At 30.5% G+C, this 17979-nt stretch overlaps 1 protein-coding gene across 8 annotated transcripts in view; it reads left to right on the top strand.

Annotated features, from left to right (window-relative positions):
- The window catches only part of LOC106787017 (potassium voltage-gated channel protein Shaker), a 165785-nt gene that overhangs the window by 85616 nt on the left and 62190 nt on the right, over positions 1-17979 (top strand). Inside the window, exon 1 of one of the 8 annotated variants that reach the window (XM_014748994.1) lies at positions 8313-8645. The exons of 5 other annotated variants lie outside the window; for them this stretch is intronic. The gene's annotated coding sequence lies outside the window, so the exon portion shown is untranslated. Of the gene's footprint in view, positions 1-8312; positions 8686-17979 lie in introns of those variants that run through there. 2 more of the 8 variants (XM_014748992.1, XM_014748993.1) reach the window with 2 other exon arrangements.

Genomic DNA, 17979 nt, shown 5'->3' with positions numbered 1-17979 from the left:
GTTTGCTCAATCTGTAATTAGGCTCCAATCGGGATAGGGTTATCCGAAAAAAAAATCGTTGCTAATAATCGTTAGAATGTAGATTGGTGGTGGGTAATATGAACGTTATTAAACGTATGGCAAGTAGAAGAGTCCGTGACTGGTCAGACACGGCTCGCGTGCCTGTTAAAAGCCAGTGTAAATTTCTCTCTTTCTTCTTTCTTCTTTCTTTCTTTCTTTTTTTTTCTTTCTCTCTTTTGACGTTTCTCTGTGAGAGAGGCAATAAGCGCGAGGTAAAAATTAGTTTCTATAGATAGAACGAATGCGGTAGGGTGAACAATAGAAGCAACTGTTCGCATTCATAAAAAGGTTCACTCTTCTTGATAGCTTGGCAAGCATGTAAAAGATTCTAAGAGGTTACGTTACTCTATCATTGTGATCTAGACGAATTTTCAATGACCCTAAATTGTCCTTTTAAATGATCGATCCATTTGACTTTCTTTACGTTTCTTTTTCATTTCCAAGAAAAAGACATTTTCTTACTTTCTTATATACTTTCTCTATCTTCGATCGAATTTCTTAAAGATCGTTGATAGAATTTGTTAGGTTTATACTAGAATAGAAACATTTTGTAATATTTTATTACAGTTTGGAGGTTCATTTTTCGAAGTATTTTATAAGTTTAAAAAACTGTGATAAAATTTACATTTATTATATATATATATATATTTAATATAATAATGTTAAACGATAAAACGAATATTGGTAAAGATTAGGGTTACTTTTATTCGTTCGTACCATTTGAAGTGAATTTAAGTGAAAAATCAGATAACATTGAATTTATCACTCATATATGTTACATCAATTTATTATACTTTAGGATAATATTGAACCGTAAAACAAAGAATAATAATATTCAGGTCACTTTCGTTTCTCGTTTCGTTTCGTTTCATTTCATTTCATTTAAAACTTGTCTATACGAAAATATTGATTATATCAATTATTATCAATTATTATGTAGGTTGTTATATTTTCTAACAATAAAATACTAAAGGAAAAAAAAAATATTAATATTTATAAGATAATAAGTATATAAACAACGAAGATTAACAATCCTCTATTATATAATTAAATTTAATTTTATTTAACATAATATTATTTGTCCATTTATCCAATATTATATTTAAAAAATTACAAAATAAAATTAAAATTAAAAAAGAAAAACATCTTCTACGAACAACTCTAATTGTAAAATCGCATAATTAATTACCCCCAACCCCCCAGAATTTAATAATTACACGAATTCGATTTTTATCGAAAAAAAGGAAAAGGAATAAAAAAAATAAAGAAAATAATTAAAAGATTAATTTATATATATATATAGTTCATTTTTCTGAATCTTCTTATCATCGGATGAAGATTAAGTTTCTTAGGAAAAATCCGAGAGAGTGCACTCGAGTATTGGATGTTATATAGTTTGTGTGAACACTGTTGGGGTAGCTAGGATGAACATGAATTCATCCAAGAAAGCAAAAGAAAGAATGAAAGAGAGAGAGAGAGAGAGAGTTCCGGAGAAGTTCAATTGGGAAATAGGTCAGTGGGTGAACAAATCGATATGACGATCGTAGTGCATACAACAAACCGTAGACGGTAACTGCATTATCGACAATTCTTCGAAGATGATGATCGTGGCCTTCGAAAAGGAGCCACTGCCGACGCCACTGTTGTTTCAACCCCGTCCTGTCTGACCACGCGTCGACCGTTACTACTTTCACGAAACTACACAGATTTTCAGTATATCTGTCTCTGTCTCTTTTTCTTATCACATTTATCACATTTTATTCTCTTCTCGTTTCTCTCATATCACTATTTTCCTTCTCTTGTGTTTCTATCATTTTATTTTATTTTATTTTATTTTCTTTTATTTTCTTTCGTTACAGCAATAAGTTGAAAATGAATCGTATCGATACGTTAAAATACGGTCAAGGATGATAATATTCAAAATATATTTTCAAATATTTCTATGTATTATTTTAATCTAATTTTTGTCTATTAAATCATTTCTTTCTTTTTCTTTTTTTTTTCCCCATTTCTATACTAATTTTGTATATTACAAATGATAATTCAAATCTGTTATCGATATATATATTTAATTAAATTGTTAACAAGTTTATACGTATGTAATATAATAAGTGTAATTTGTTTTAAGATTGAAATTCGAATGATTTTGAAATAAAAAAAGAAAAAAAGAAGTTTGATTAAATTTCCGCGTATAGTACTTTGGTAGAAATTGTAAGTTTAAAAACTTGGAAAAAACTAAGAGAAGAAAATAGAATTGTTCTTAGTAAAAGGTAGAAAATAGGTACTTTATATATAAAGTAGCAAGTAGTTCCTTTTTAATAATTCTTTACTATAGTGCATTAGAATATTCTTATCGTAGTTTGTACGAGAGTACGAAGTCTCGGTACGGTGCTCATCCAGAACGCAAAAGACTTATTCCTTGTCGTACGGATTTTTCAAGAAAAGAAAAGAAAAGAACAAAAAAAAAGAACAAAAATAACAAAAAAAGGAATAATCGTTTTGGAGTTCTTGATATTCGTCCAAGTAGCTGCTGCTCGTACTTGTCCAATGTCTATGCAAATACACATATATATATCTATGTGTAATAAAAAAGAGAAGTCGTATGGTTTTAAGAAAAAGGGTTGCCACGAAATAATCCTAGAAAGAACTGAGAGAATAAAAGATAGAAAATATCTTAACCTTGATCCAAGAACATGGAAATAAGAAAAATAAGAAAGAAATGAAAGAAACATACACATATACTCACACACACTCGACCACATAAAGATTAAGAGATTGAGAGAGAGAGAGAGAGAGAGAGAGACAGATACATAGAAAGGGTGGATTCGTATTCCGATTCAAACGCCCACGCGTTCTCGAGATAGATATTTATTCGTGAACAAGCAAACTAGCAAATTAGAAGAGAACAGAGAGATAGATAGATAGAGAGAAAGAGAGAGAGAGAGAGAGAGAGAGAGATGAAAATAGGAATCGTACGACAAAATTTGTGGCTAACATTTTCAAACCGTGAGACTCATTGTCGCCAGTATTGTCCACTCGTACGACTATCAGAAATGTTTAGCAAGGACGAGAGTCTGTTTCGACGATTAAACAAAAGTTGAGGGGTGGAGGAGGTGGTGTGTGTGGGGAGGGGAGGGGGGGGGAGGGAAATAAAAGGAAGGATGAGTGAAATAATCGAGGCTGGCGTCGATTTTTGCATCCAACTAAATGATCGTTCCTATCTCGTTTTCTTTTTTCTTTTTTCTTTTTTTTTTTCTCTTTTTAATACGCGCGATTTTATGCGACATTTAAACGCGCAACAACAAAAAACTACGTAATTTTACACGCGTAAACGTTTTACACATCGACGCGCGCGCGCGCGCACACACACGCAAAGAAAATAAATATACGAGAGAGGGAAATATTTCAGACGAAATGCCGCGTATTATTTTTTTTTTTGGCCATTGGGGAATGAAGAAGGATGATTTCAACTAGAAAGAAAAAAGAAAAAAAAAAAAGAAATTAGTCAGAACGTTAAATTTATGGATAATGAAAGAACGGACGGACGTACGGACGGACGGACAAGCTGAGGGGGAGGAAAGTAAAGGGCGTACAACGACGAGGAAAGGTACAACAAACGCGAAAGAAAACGTTTTTTTTTTTTATCCCCGTGCGATTAGGCGCGTTTATTCCCGTGAACAGAAAAAAAAAAAAGAAAAATAAATAAAGAAAAGAAAAAAGAAAAAAGAGGAGACAGTATTTTTCTCTTCCACGTTATTTAAGACGCTAAATGAAGCACGTCGTCCCTTTCGTTTGCCGTAAACCTCGATTACGACATTATTCCCTAGTTACTAGCCGCCCGTGGCTCATCCCTATTCTCTTCTCTTAGTTACTTTTTCTTTTTTTTTCTCTTTTTTTTCTCTCTCTCTCTTTTTTTTTGTTTTTTTGTTTTTCTTTTTTCTTTTTATACCTCATTCGAACGGATTAAATCGTCCCCGGGGAAAAATTTAATGCAGATTGTATCCTTGCGAATATCCCTATGATTGGTTTTGGGCCAATGCGAAAATTCATACGCGCGTTTTATTAAAGTCTTTTTAATTTTTTTTTCTTCTTCTTTTCTTCTTTATTCTTGTTTTTCTTTTCCCTCCTCCCCCCCCCCCCCTCCCCAAATTTTTTACGATACGCAAAGAGTAATAATTAAACGACAACGAAAGAGAGAGAGAAAGAGAGAAAGAGAGGTCCGTACTTTTGTGGTTCGTTTGATTTAAATCTAACATTAATCGAAAACTTTTTATTGTCATTCCTTTTGCAACATTTTAACGTAATTTAATTATTATTACGCGAATGATTTTTCAGTACGATTGTATTTATTTTTGTGTGTGTGTATATGTGTGTGCGATTGATTATTAATGCGATTATATTTGTTTTGTTAAATAACAAAATTTGTTTGATATATCTATATATATATATATATATATATATATATTTTTTTTTTTTTTTCCCCCCATATAAACAAGCTAATTATAATTCACGGCCAGTTTTATGGGGACTTAATTAAGTGGAATAATGAAGCTTCTCGAAATACGTAAGTACGTTCTTTACGGTAATTCCAGTAGGTATATACGGTGATATAAGCAAAGAGAAGAGAACGAAGCTCTCTTGTAATAACGAAAGAGAGGAAAAACAAAGGAGAGAGAGAGAGAGAGAATGAGAGAGAGAGAGTTTCAGGCTTGGCATGAAAATTAATGAACGGAGTTTACTAATCGTCTTGGTACTCGCATACTGCATGTCAATCATTCGTCGATTAATCTATGTCCGTAATTGTGGATTTATCTCTCTCTCTCACTCTCTCTCTCTCTCTCTCTTTCTTTCTTTCTCATTTTTTTTATTATATTACGATAAGAGAAAAAACGTGAACTGCGATAAAGTAAATAAAAAAAAGAAATAAAAGAGAGGGAGAGAGAGAGAGAGAGAGAGAGAGAAAATGTATGACAGAATCTTTGCCAAGATCACGAATAACCGCTAACGATTCGAATGAAATTTATTAAACGATTTTGGCAATGGTCCCTCATTTTTTAATGATTTTTTCTTTCTTTTTTTTTTTCCCCTACCTCGACTACCGAAATTCGTACTTTCTTTTTCTTTTTGATTTGTTGCATATTTTATACTTCGACGAGATAAAAAAGGGGGAAAATGTTCTCATCGGTCGAATAAATAAATAAATAAATAAATAAATAATAAATTGTATCTGTGTGTGTGTGTGTGTGTGTGTGTGAACACAGAGAGATATATGAATAAAATGTAAATTTTATCACGTAATCAAATAATAATTGATCTAGCAAGTTTATATTACTAAAAAGGCGTGTGATTTATAAATGCGGTTTCATGAAAATTTTCTCGTTACATTTTCTTTCGTATTATTTAAATAGGTTATTTTTTTCTTTTTATTATTATTATTATTATTATTATTATTATCAACGTTAAATTTATCTCTATTGTGTATAACAAATTTAAATCAACGAATATCATACGAATTTTTATTCAACAAACGTTAATATTAAATTAACATATTTCATAATATACACGCGAAACTTTTCTTCATGGATTAAATACGAAATGATAATACCTAATAATAAAAAAACAAAAAAAAAACCCCAATAGGAAAACATCGTTACATTGTAATAGCTAATTAAATCCTTATAATCTCAACGTTTTTTTTGTTATAAAATATAAACTACGAGATTTCTAAAAAATCGCGTATAAATGAAACGAAAAGGAAAGAAAAGAAAAGAAAAGAAAAGAAATGAGAAATGAAAAGTCATATTTCATATGTGAGAAATATGAATTATAAGAAAGACGGTAGCGGTGTGTGAGAAAAGGAGAAAGGAGTGTAAGGGAGGGGGAGGGGCCAGGTTGTTCAGGGACATCCTTTTTCATATTGGAAAAATTTCAAATATTTCTGCACGAATAGTTCAGGAATGCGATCATCTTCTCAACAAGCACTAGAGAAGAAGATCGGGGAATCGTGAATATGAGAATTATGATCGAAGAGAACAAGAAGCGTTTATTTTTCATTTTCAAAGAAGAAAATTCGTGCTTTTCCATCTATATATATATATATATATATGCGTGTTACACGTTCTTCTTCTTCTTTTTCGTTCTGCTGTGCAACAACAACAGCAGCAGCAAAAGAGAGAACAATTTGTGTTGTGCACAGAGTACAACGTGTATATGCGAATACACATAAATGCATTCATGCAATTTCTTCTCGCGTTGTATATATTTTTTGACTCGACATTTTGTATTGGTACGATTTTGTTGCACGTCGATCGTGCGTAACAACGATTGCTTTCCACCAACGTTGTGACTCTTTTTGTTTTTTTTCTCTCTCTCTCTCTCTCTCTCTCTCGCTATTTTTTTGTTTTACCTGTCGAATTTATTTTCCTATGTCAATGCAACGTTTCATAAGATTTATATCCGTTCGTAACATATTCGAAGGACATTTCGCGTGATATATTATGCGAATAAATATCCTTTTCTGTTTCGTTTTTTTTTTTGTCACACATTTTGTTGTTGTTGTTGTTTTTAATTCGTTTCTCCTTTGTTCTTTTCTTATTTTCTTTCATCGGGTATATCTTAAAAAAATGTCGCGAGAAAGACATTTTATTGCGATCCTGTCATAATAACATTCAACGAAATTTTACTTTTTTTTTTTTATTCACTTTTCTTTTCGTTTCTTTTCGCCATGACATTAAAATATCGGTAGAGTATTTCATGAAAAAAAAAAAAAAAAAAAAGGAATCTCTTTGACAAAAGTGTCTATTTATATAATCAATTTCATCTATTACCCCTCCCCCTCCTCCTTTTCCTCCTCATCCTCCTCCTCCTCACCCGTACATTTTCAATATCGTTTCAATCAACTTGAAAGATTTATTAAATTCTACCACGCAAAAGTTGGTCGTTTTTGAAATGAAAAGAAAAAAAAAAAAGAAGAAAATATTAAGAAAAACGTTTAAACCGAGACTAAACTTTTATCATGCTCGATCATCCGATAAAACATATATCCTACCTACCTACATACACACACACACACACACACGGTTACAAAGAACGCTTGGAAATTTGCCTGAACACTAAAAGAGAGAGAGAAAGAGAGAGTGAGGAAAAAAAAAGGAAAAAAAGATAGAGATAGATAGATAGATAGAGAGAGAGAGAGAGAGAGTAAGAGATAGGGTGAATTCAACGGCATTTTCATCTCATGTCCGAGCGTAAGTACGCTCGATCGGTTAAACTCCTTGTGGAGGGTTTGTGCACGAGCGCGTAAAGAATATCGAGTGGTTTGAGTCGTGTGAGAGACACGGTAAGAAGAAACGGGAACAGGGAAGGGGGGAGGGTAAGAGGTGATGGTGGGAGGAAAGGGTGGGATGGCTAGCATTGGAAAAAAAAAAACGGTAGTAAGTACGCAAGAGAGAAACGTAGGAAGGAAAGCAGGAAGGAAGGAAGGAAAGAGGTGGGTGGGGGTGGTAGGGGGGTGGGTGGGTGGTTAGAATGACGTAGTGGAAGGGGATGACTGAGTGAGTGAGTGAGTGAAAAGATGTCGCGTCATAGTCGTGTCGCATAGAAAGCTAACGAGAAGGAGTGAGAAAGAGAGTGAGGATGAAGAGGGTTAGGGGGGATTGGAACGAGGGTTAGTAGGGTGGGGAGAATGATCCGTGCTCGAGGTGGGGTTGTAGGAGAGACAGAACGACGGGGTTCGAAAGGGATGGCATGGCACGCGCCTTCGCAAACTAAGGCAGCCACGCTGCCGGCCGGTTGTTCTCTCTCTCTCTTCGCCAACCATCATCTAATTTCTTTTCTCTCTCTCTCTTTCGAATTATAAATCGTAGAAATATGAACTTGAATCATTATACAAAATCCGATCGAACGATTGGTATTAATATTATTGTTATTATTGTTAATAGTAGTGTTAATAATATTGTTTCAACTTATTCGTTGTATCACTCGTGACGATTTAATTCGTTGATATTTGTCGAAGATAAAATGAAAAGAATATTCGTAATACGGTGATTTTTATTCTATTTCCAACGGTGGACAATATTTCTTTTTTTTTCTCTCTCTCTCGCGTTCTATTTTCATCCATTTTTTTTCTCTTCCCCCCCCCCCGCCCCTCATCTCGATCAAGTTAGTTTTTGATATTTTTTTCTTGTCGGGAAAACTTTGTTCGAGATATTTTTTTCTTTGGAAATAATTTCGGATAATATAGAAAGAAAGAGAGAGAGAGAGAGAGAAGAGGATAAAAACGAGGATTAGTTTATTTCCGGGGGTGACCTGGTGTGTGTGTATGTGTATATGTGTTCGTGAATGCGTTGAGTTTTTCTTCCTCGAGTCTCGCTGTTTAGTTTGTTTTGATTATTGGAATTTGTGATATCACGTCATACCTTCTATCAAAGAAGTGTTATTATAGTGGTGGTGGTAGTGGTGGTGGTAGTGTGTGTTTGTACGTGCGTTAGTTGGTGTCGGTGAACTCCCGGAAGTGTTTCCAGATCTTATCCACCTTTGGCACATTCAACATCATCGATTCGTTCATGTTCGGCTCTACTGATCGAGTACTACTCCAACACGGTTTATTTTTTTGTTATTTTGTCGGTGGGTGGGTGGGGGGTATTCCTTTTACTTCTTATCTCTATTTGATTTTTTTTTTTTAAGTGAACTGTGTTATATATATTATATTTTTGTATAACTCGTGACAAGACAACAGTTTCTATTCGCGTTCTTCCTTGAATTCTTGAAAAAAAAAATAGAAAAAGAGAAGAAAAAAGAGATTTTTCAAGATTTTATTTAAATTTATCTTTCCATTTTCAGTAATATTCTTATACGTGATTTTTCTTTCTTTCTTTCTTTATTGGTTAAAAAGAAAAATTAAAAAGATAAGATCTTTATCGCTCGATCGGTTTCACGTTTATCTTATTTGTAAGATGTGGAACAAGATACGTGAAAGAATTTAAGTTTTTAACAGGTATTATTATTATTATTTTTGATATTTATCAAAGTGAATATCGTATTAACGTTTAATATCGTTGGATTACCTTTCTATTGATTTTTAGGTACTTTGAAGTATCAAAAAGGAACAAGAAATGTTAACAATTGTTCTTTTGTTTTGTATGCGTTGTATCAAATAATTAATATATAGGAGATTAATTGAAATTATTCACACGATATTATTATTATTATATTTTGTTATTATCAAAGTGAAAATATCGTATATTATAAAGTTTCATCGAATTATTGTTTTATTTTGTTTATATTTTTTTAAATACTTCGAGATAGCAAAAAGAATTCTTGCCTCTTTTTTTTTTATCACATTTTCTTCTTGAAAGAAGAAAATAAAATAATCTAAATAACGAAATTATATACGCGAAATATTATTACACATATACGTATTTTCTTATTTTATCAAAATTAAAATCATCTTGTATAACATTTGTTTCATAAATGTGTTGCCGTTATTTAATGTTGTTGTTGTTTTTTTATTTTTTTTTTTTTCACGAGGTAATATAGTAATAATTTTCTTTCTCTTTTCTTTTGTTCTTCTTCCACCTACGCATTTTCTTTTTTCTTTTTTCGCGTTGCATCGTCAAACGCATAATCCTTGGTAGAATAAGAATGTTAAAAGTAACTTTAGTATAGCGAAACACGGTATATATGAAAGAAACAATTCGTTTCTCTCGAGGAACAATTATACTCTCGAGAATTTAGAAAATGTAACGAAGGTACAAAAAAAGAGAGTAAGAGAGAGAGAGAGAAAAAAGAAATAAAAAAATAAAAAACAAAAAGGGTGGGGGGAAGAAACTATTGAAGCAAAATAGAGATCTTTCATCATTCGTTAATTATTTCAAAATTATTATTGGTTAATCACAACTTTTTGTTTAACCTTTTTTTTCTTCCCCCATGAATTTTTCTCGAGAAAAATTTCAAATTATGTTTGCATTCCTCCCCGTAATTTTATTTTCCATTCCTTTCTTCCTTCCCTTTTGTTTGTCTTTTTTTTTTTCTTCTTCTAATTATTCGAAATTGTTATCGGTGGATATTTACTTCATTATCGTGCTAGTATCGAGAAGATAAAAAATAAAAGAAAAAAAAAGGGAGGATAGAAAAGCGAAGATTTCCGTGAAACGAGCTTTCTATCTTTTTATCTTCTCTTCTTCTTCTTCTTCGTTTTCTCCTTGTTTTCACCCATCTCCCACCCGTCCCCTCCCCCTTTTCTTTTTTCAAACCGTGTCCCGGTTTCTTTTTCATAGAACACTTCTTTTACTCTCGTACAATTGCGCGGGGTTGGTTGGTTGATCGTTATGAAAATGTTCTAAGTGAACGCGAAAAAAAAAAAAATATAATCATATCTATTATATCCTTTCGTGTTTCGCGTGATAATGATGAAAATAAATCGTTTAAATTAGCATGGGAATTTAATGTAAAGGGAGAAAAATTGTATTCTTGATTTGGAATTACTTTTGGGTTGAATAATTTATCGATATTATTTAAAAATGTAAAAATTAAATAAGATTAGGCTAGAAAAGAGAGAGAGAGAGAAATATATATTAAAATTGTTAAAATAAAAATCGAAAAATGATAATTGATTAGGAATACTTATCATTTTTTAATGAATAAATGATGAAAACAATTTTTTTTTTTTTTTAAATGAACGTTTAGATAGTGTGTAATTTTTGTTTTTACCGTCGTTATATGTTTTGTGTTTAATTATATGTTTTGTGTTTAGAAAAAATATTGATATTATTCGGAAGAAAAAATAATCTAGAGATTAAATAGAAAGAAGTAGTAATTTAGCAAAGATAATTATGAATTATTATTACGAGAATAAGTGATAAAATATTATGATTATCGTTAAGTTCTATCGATCGTTCTAACGAGAAAAGTATAAAAACATTTTTAGTTTGGTTTTATATACATTTTAATTATTAATTTAATCAATTATTGATTTTATCAACAAAATGTTTTATGCTTATATATATGAGAGGGTTAAAAAGATTTTATTCTAAGAAAGAGTAACAATTATTTTCGATCAAGTTAACTTTTTATTTGTCCTACTTTGTCTTTGAAAACTTTTAATAAATAATAAGCAAATTTTATTTTTCAAAAACTCGTACTTTTAAGATATATCGATGAAAAATGAATAAAACTATCGATAGTTTTAAACGAATAATAAACGATGTTTTAGATTTTTGTTCTTTTTTTTTTTTAATCAATCTCAAATAAGAATGTAGAATATATATCTACATTACACGCGTTTAATATTGAATTGTTTGATTACGTATATAAATGAAATGGTAGGAGGTTATTCGTTCGTTAGAAGGACGTAAGTTTTTCGCGATATCGATCGTAGAAAAGTTAAGAAAAAATATGAAACGCGTGTTGTTTTTCAACGCATTCACTATGAGGCAAATTGAAAACGTTTTGTCCTCGGGTGTCAAGATTTTCTTTTATAAATAAAACACATGAGAAATTTATAAAAATTTAATCAATATTTAAATTACACAAATATATATTTAGTACGTGTATATAGTATGTAATTTATTTTCTTATCAAATGTTATATATCAAATTTTCATTCATATATCCTTTCTAATAATTTCTAACTAAAACGGTTATAAACTTATTTCGTGACCAATTGCAATCAATCAAAAGTTGTAAAGTAAAATTACGTGGTTGGCAATGAATGTGTTAAACCGTACGAATATATATGATGATTCCTTGATAATGCATGGTATGGTATGGTATGATAGGTCTTGAATTTCATGAAGTAATTTGTTAAAAGATGATCGAAAAGAAAATAAAAAGAAAATAAAAAGGAAAGAAGAAAAATTTAATTACGTATTTTTTTCGGGCAAATTTATTTACCCCATCGGCCTTTCTTTTTTTTTTTTTGTTTTTTCTAAATTCGTGTCACTCGACTATGTCACAATCCCTTTCGTAAGAATTTTCTATTTAAGAGTTTTTAAGAGAGAGGAAGAGTAAAAAGCGATGAAAAGTTTCGTCCGGAGTGCAAGCCCACCTAATCCACTTGTTTTATTTTTTCGATGACGTTAAATTAGAAACTCTCACGAAATATCACGAGTTAATAGATAGATATGTTCTATGTTCTAATTTTTCTTTCGTAATACTTTTGTTTTTGTTTTGTTTTTCTCTTTTTCGTATTATTTTTTTATCTTTTTTTTTTTTTTTATAATACATTAATATATATCCATTTCGCAAAATATTTTTGGTAATTTGTTTTAATTACGCCATACGCATCGTTAAAATTTCGAGAATAATTTTACGTTTCAATTTTGTAACGTGACTTTTTTAATTAAACAATTTTTTATAATTTATCTCGCGCAGATATATATATATATATTTTATTTGGAAAAATATGGCAATTTGTTGATTTTTTATTGAAAAAACAATTAAAACAATTCTTCCGTTGCGACATGTTTTTGGCGTGAATATAAATTCGTTCATATGACCCTAATATGGTTCGCTCATATGGAACCTTTGCATGAATTTATATAAGTCTCGAAAGAATTATTTGTTTTTATTAATTATTAAACATATCTTTCTGTCATCGATTTACAATCTTTTTTAAAGACAAACATAAATTCAATTTGTCGTAAATATAATTTATCTAATTAACCAATCAACAGATACTTTAATGTGATATATGAAATACAAAAAATATATTTATCGTAATTTATTCTAATCGATTAATTAATATCATCAATAACACATTAATATCTTCACAAGAAAAAACAAAATATCTATTCGAATATATATAAATAAAAAAAAAGAAAAGTAATACAAAAATTAAACTTGCATATATTTTGATTAAACCTAAGATAAGACCTTGATATTGAAATATTCAAGAAAGTTAGTTAACTAGGTATTGTACCATTATTGTAGTGTGTTTATCACAAAGGAGGGTAAAAGAAGACAAAAAGAAAAAGAAAAAGAAAAGAAACGAAATTAAGACATCCCAAAAAAAAAGAAAGAAAAAGAGATAGAAAAAGGGGGAAAATCGAACGAATGGGGAATTCGATATGTCCCTCTATCAGCTTTTCATCTTCTTCGTTTTTCCTTCTACTTCTTCTTTTTCTTTTTCTTTTTCATTTCACGGTTTCCGATAAACGTTCTTTTCCGTTTCCATTGTCTGCTGCGTTGCTTTAGTTCGATCTTCCTTTCCGGTCAAAGAGCCCATTATCACTCTCTCCTCCCTTTCCCTTCCTACCCTATCCAACCACCCACCCACCCACCACCCTCCTATTTCTACTCTTCCTTCTTCTCGTTTTCCTCTTCCTTCATCGTTTATTTCGTCGCGAGGATTTGTTCGAGGGATGGCAATCGTTTAACTGACGTGTAAAGTGATCTGTTGAGTGTGGAAACGAAAATGTCAAGCGTTAGGCTATTCTCGATAAAAGAAAAATCGTTTATTATACATATACGAGTTTAAAAAAAAAAAAAAATAAGATAAGTGGTTGGTATATTAGGGGGTTCGAATTTAAAACTTTTTTCTTGTTTGCAGTGGTGGGTGATGGTGGTATATATTTTTATTATGTATTATTATACATAAATACCATGTTTATGCATTTGTTAAGATCTTTAGCAGTTTTACACCACAGACTCATTTAAAAAAATAAAATTATATTTGTGTTTATGTAAAAGAGAGAGAGAGAGAGAGAGAGAGAGAAAAGGGACAAGTAGGAATTTAAAATTCCCTTTCTGTTTTGTAGCATATATTTATTATGTACTATTCTACATAAATAATATATGTGTTTATACATTTTTAGAAATCTTTAGCAGTTTTATTACACCACAGACTCATTTAAAAAATAAAATTATATTTGTGTTTATATAAAAGAGAGAAATARAGGGAGAAAGAAAAAAAGGGACAAGTAGGAATGTAATATTCCCTTCWTGTTTCTAATATATATTTATTATGTAAGATTGTACATAAGTACATTTTTATTTCTTTATAGAAATCTTTAGCAGTTTTACACTAGACTCATTTCAAAAATCAAATCATATTTTTGTTTATGTAAAAGAAAGAGAGAGAGAGAGAGAGAAAAGGGACAAGTAAGAATTAAATATTCCCTTTCTGTTTTGTAGCATATATTTATTATGTACTATTCTACATAAATAATATATGTGTTTATATATTTTTAGAAATCTTTAGCAGTTTTATTACACCACAGACTCATTTAAAAAATAAAATTATATTTGTGTTTATATAAAAGAGAGAAATARAGGGAGAAAGAAAAAAAGGGACAAGTAGGAATGTAATATTCCCTTCWTGTTTCTAATATATATTTATTATGTAAGATTGTACATAAGTACATTTTTATTTCTTTATAGAAATCTTTAGCAGTTTTACACTAGACTCATTTCAAAAATCAAATCATATTTTTGTTTATGTAAAAGAAAGAGAGAGAGAGAGAGAAAAGGGACAAGTAAGAATTTAATATTCCTTTCATGTTTGTAGTATATATTTATTATGTAAGATATTGTACATAAATAAATGTTTGTTTCTTTGTAGAGAAATCTTTAGCAGTTTTATACAGGGGGGGCCTATTAAAAAAATAAAATCATATTTGCGTTTACATAAAAGAAAAGGGAGAAAGGTAAAAGTATTAAGGGTCGAAATTTAAAATTCCTTTCTCGTTTTAAGTATACATATATCTATTATTATGTATTATTATTGTACGTAAATCTATGTTCGTATAAATTCATTTTAAAAAAGGAATAATACATACGTGTTTTTCTTCTACGTGAATGAGAGAGAGAAAAAAAAAGTAGTAAGAAGGGGGATTGTGAATATAAAACACCCGTTCCTCTATCTATAGCATAATATATTTATTATATAGTATTATATAAAAAAAAGTACATATATACATGAATACATTGTTAGAAATCGTTGCCAGTATTGCAACAGGCCCTAGAGTTATATTTCTTTTACTATGATAAAAAGTTAACTCTGCTTGGCAAAGTATCGTGTTTGTCTCGTTGAAGATTCTGAAAGGGGGACACACTTTAAGATCTTTTAAAAGGTTCACACCTACCTACCTACATACTTTTTTTTAGGATAAAAAGAAAAACACAAGATGAACGACAAATTTATACTTTTATTTCTTCCCCTTTTTTTTTTTTTTTTTTTTTTTTTTTTATTTTCTTCTCCTTCTTCATTAATGATCGATCGTTATTTCGAAAAGGTAATACACATGTGCATTATATATGTATGACAAATGATAATATTTCAACTACGTTACGATTCGTTCGCGTGCTATTTCTTCGATTTTTACCCATCGTCATTTTTATTTCCCGAACGCGAAATTCACGTGAGATATACTACATATATGTTTACGTGACTCTGTATGTGTGTGTGTGGTGTGTGTGGTGTGTGTCAGGCAGGGGTTCGATTTATACTTGATAGCAGGATTTTTATCTTTATTTTTTTTTTTTTTCTTTTTTTCTTTATTTCTTTTTCGGGTTATATTATCATTCATCAATGTACGTTATCGTTGATTCTAACACGCGTGATATATAAATCGTACGCGTACAACGTTTCATATCTCGTCGAATAAAATTCACCGATTTTTGTTCTTTTATCCCCTCCCCCCTCTCCCCTCTCCCCCTCCTTACCCCCTTCTGCTCTTTCTTTTTCTTTTTCTTTTTGTATAAGCCCGAACGATTAATAATTTTATATTCAATATTTACATCGGTTATATTCAACAACTTATCAACCCTACGATAATACATTTCCTACATTTATTTATCTCAATTTAATGATATATAACACACAGTAATTCAATACAATAATATTAAAAACAAAGAACAAATATATCTTAAATAAAAAAATTAAAACAAAAAAAAGAATAGTTAACGTGACTCGTCCGAGAGTTTAAACGAAAATCCACGTAGTATTTTAATTGAAATTCATGGGATATATATACATTTCCTACATTTATTTATCTCAATTTAATGATGTATAACACACAGTAATTCAATACAATAATATTAAAAAAAGAAAAAAACAAATATATCTTAAATAAATAAAAAAATTAAAACAAAAAAAAGAATAGTTAACGTGACTCGTCCGAGAGTTTAAACGAAAATCCACGTAGTATTTGAATTGAAATTCATGGGATATATATATATATATAAGGAAGTGTTATAATTAATTAATTACGTAGGGGAAACACACTCGGTGTACAAATAACTTCATCTATACGTTCCTCTGAGCATTGGCTTTGGTTAAACGTAGTTTACGAAACAAGAAGGGAAGAAGTAATAGAAGAAGAAGAAGAAGAAAAAGAAAAAGAAGATGTAGTAGTAGTAGTAGTAGTAGTAGTATTGAGATACGTCGTATGGCAAATGGTTCGAGGTTAAACATGAATAATAGAAGTTAATTATGTCTTCTAGATCGAAACGTTTCTAAAGCATCATCCTTAGTTGCGTTAATTAAAACTCGACGATGTGATCGATGACGCGTGTTTACAATTTACGTGCTAGGTTAGTTGGAGATTTTCACAAAAGAGAAACCCAGAAAGGCAGACACACGTGGAAATAGTGGAAAGGGAGGGTGGTTGGTTGGATGGGTGGATGAATGTTTAGAAAATGACGAGGACCAGGAAGAACAGGGGAAACGGATGGTTGGATTGGGCAAGGGGGGGGCTGCGGGGGAAGGGGGAAGAGGTTTAATGTGGAGTTTGGTAAGGAACAATAGAAATCACACGTTCGACTAATTCTGTTGGAAGTGTTAGGCTCGCGCGTTTAATTCAACGAATTCGTTGGAAAATTTCTATACTACTCATATTGTAATATATGTATTATACTTGTATTATGTGATATTATTTTACTATACATTCTTTTTCTTTTTTTTTTTTTTGTTAGTTTTCTTTATCTTTCCAACAATTTCACACAATCGAAATACGAATAATGATGTTTTGACTTTCGCGTAAATTCATCATCATTAGTATTAGTAGTAGTAGTATGTAATGAATTCGTTTATTGTTTTTTAAATTATCGATTGTGTGTTTTATTTCGAAAGAAAATATCGAGAAAGATAAGAGAAGAAAAAGAAGAAGAAAATTCTAAACAGATTGGGGAAAAGAAAATTAATCTTCGAAATGTTTTATAAATGAATAACTAATATTATTGTGTCGAGTTTGTGCCTTTAAAAAGGTAGAGACGTGGGGCTACGATGATTAAAAATTCAACTGTCGCGAATTGGTAAATTGTGAATAGCTGCGCTTTTTTTTTTTTTAATGGTTATTTTAATATAAGTGAGATTTTATATATATACACTTTTCTTTATAAGATATATTTATTTTTAAAACGAGTTAGAGAGAGAAAGAACAGAATTGTTGGTATTGTTCAACCCAATTTTTTTCAGCTTTTATTAGCTCGATTCTTATTTAAAATAATGAGAGAAAAAAAGTCAGAGAGTTAGAATATAAAAGAGAGAAAGAGATAGATAGATAGATAGATAGATATAGAAAGGGAGTGTGAGAGAGAGAGAGATAAATAGAGTGACAAGACTTTAGTTAGAAATAGGAGAATTTCACGAGGTATAAATTAATTGCATCTTGCGATAGAACGAGCAGACAGGCAGGGCAACGCGACGGTGCATTAATTCGTCCTCGACAATTTGCTCGACAAACCGTGCTTGCATTATTATCGCATGATTCGTACACTGGGTTTGTTCAATGACTAACTTTGTGGATCAGTGAAATTACAATATGTATATGTATATAGAAACATGTTACATATACGCTTGCGTATATCATTTTTATACGCCAATTAACACTCACAAAAATTTTTCAAATAATTTATTTATATTTTTATTTAAACGACCGATTTTAATATTATATATATATATATATATATATATATATAT

This window comes from Polistes canadensis, unplaced genomic scaffold (genome assembly GCF_001313835.1).
Source record: "Polistes canadensis isolate GaletaPanama2010 unplaced genomic scaffold, ASM131383v1 scaffold_90, whole genome shotgun sequence".
Taxonomy (NCBI): domain Eukaryota; kingdom Metazoa; phylum Arthropoda; class Insecta; order Hymenoptera; family Vespidae; genus Polistes; species Polistes canadensis.
Note: the sequence above shows the minus strand (reverse complement) of the source record. Positions and strands in the feature narration are given on the sequence as shown.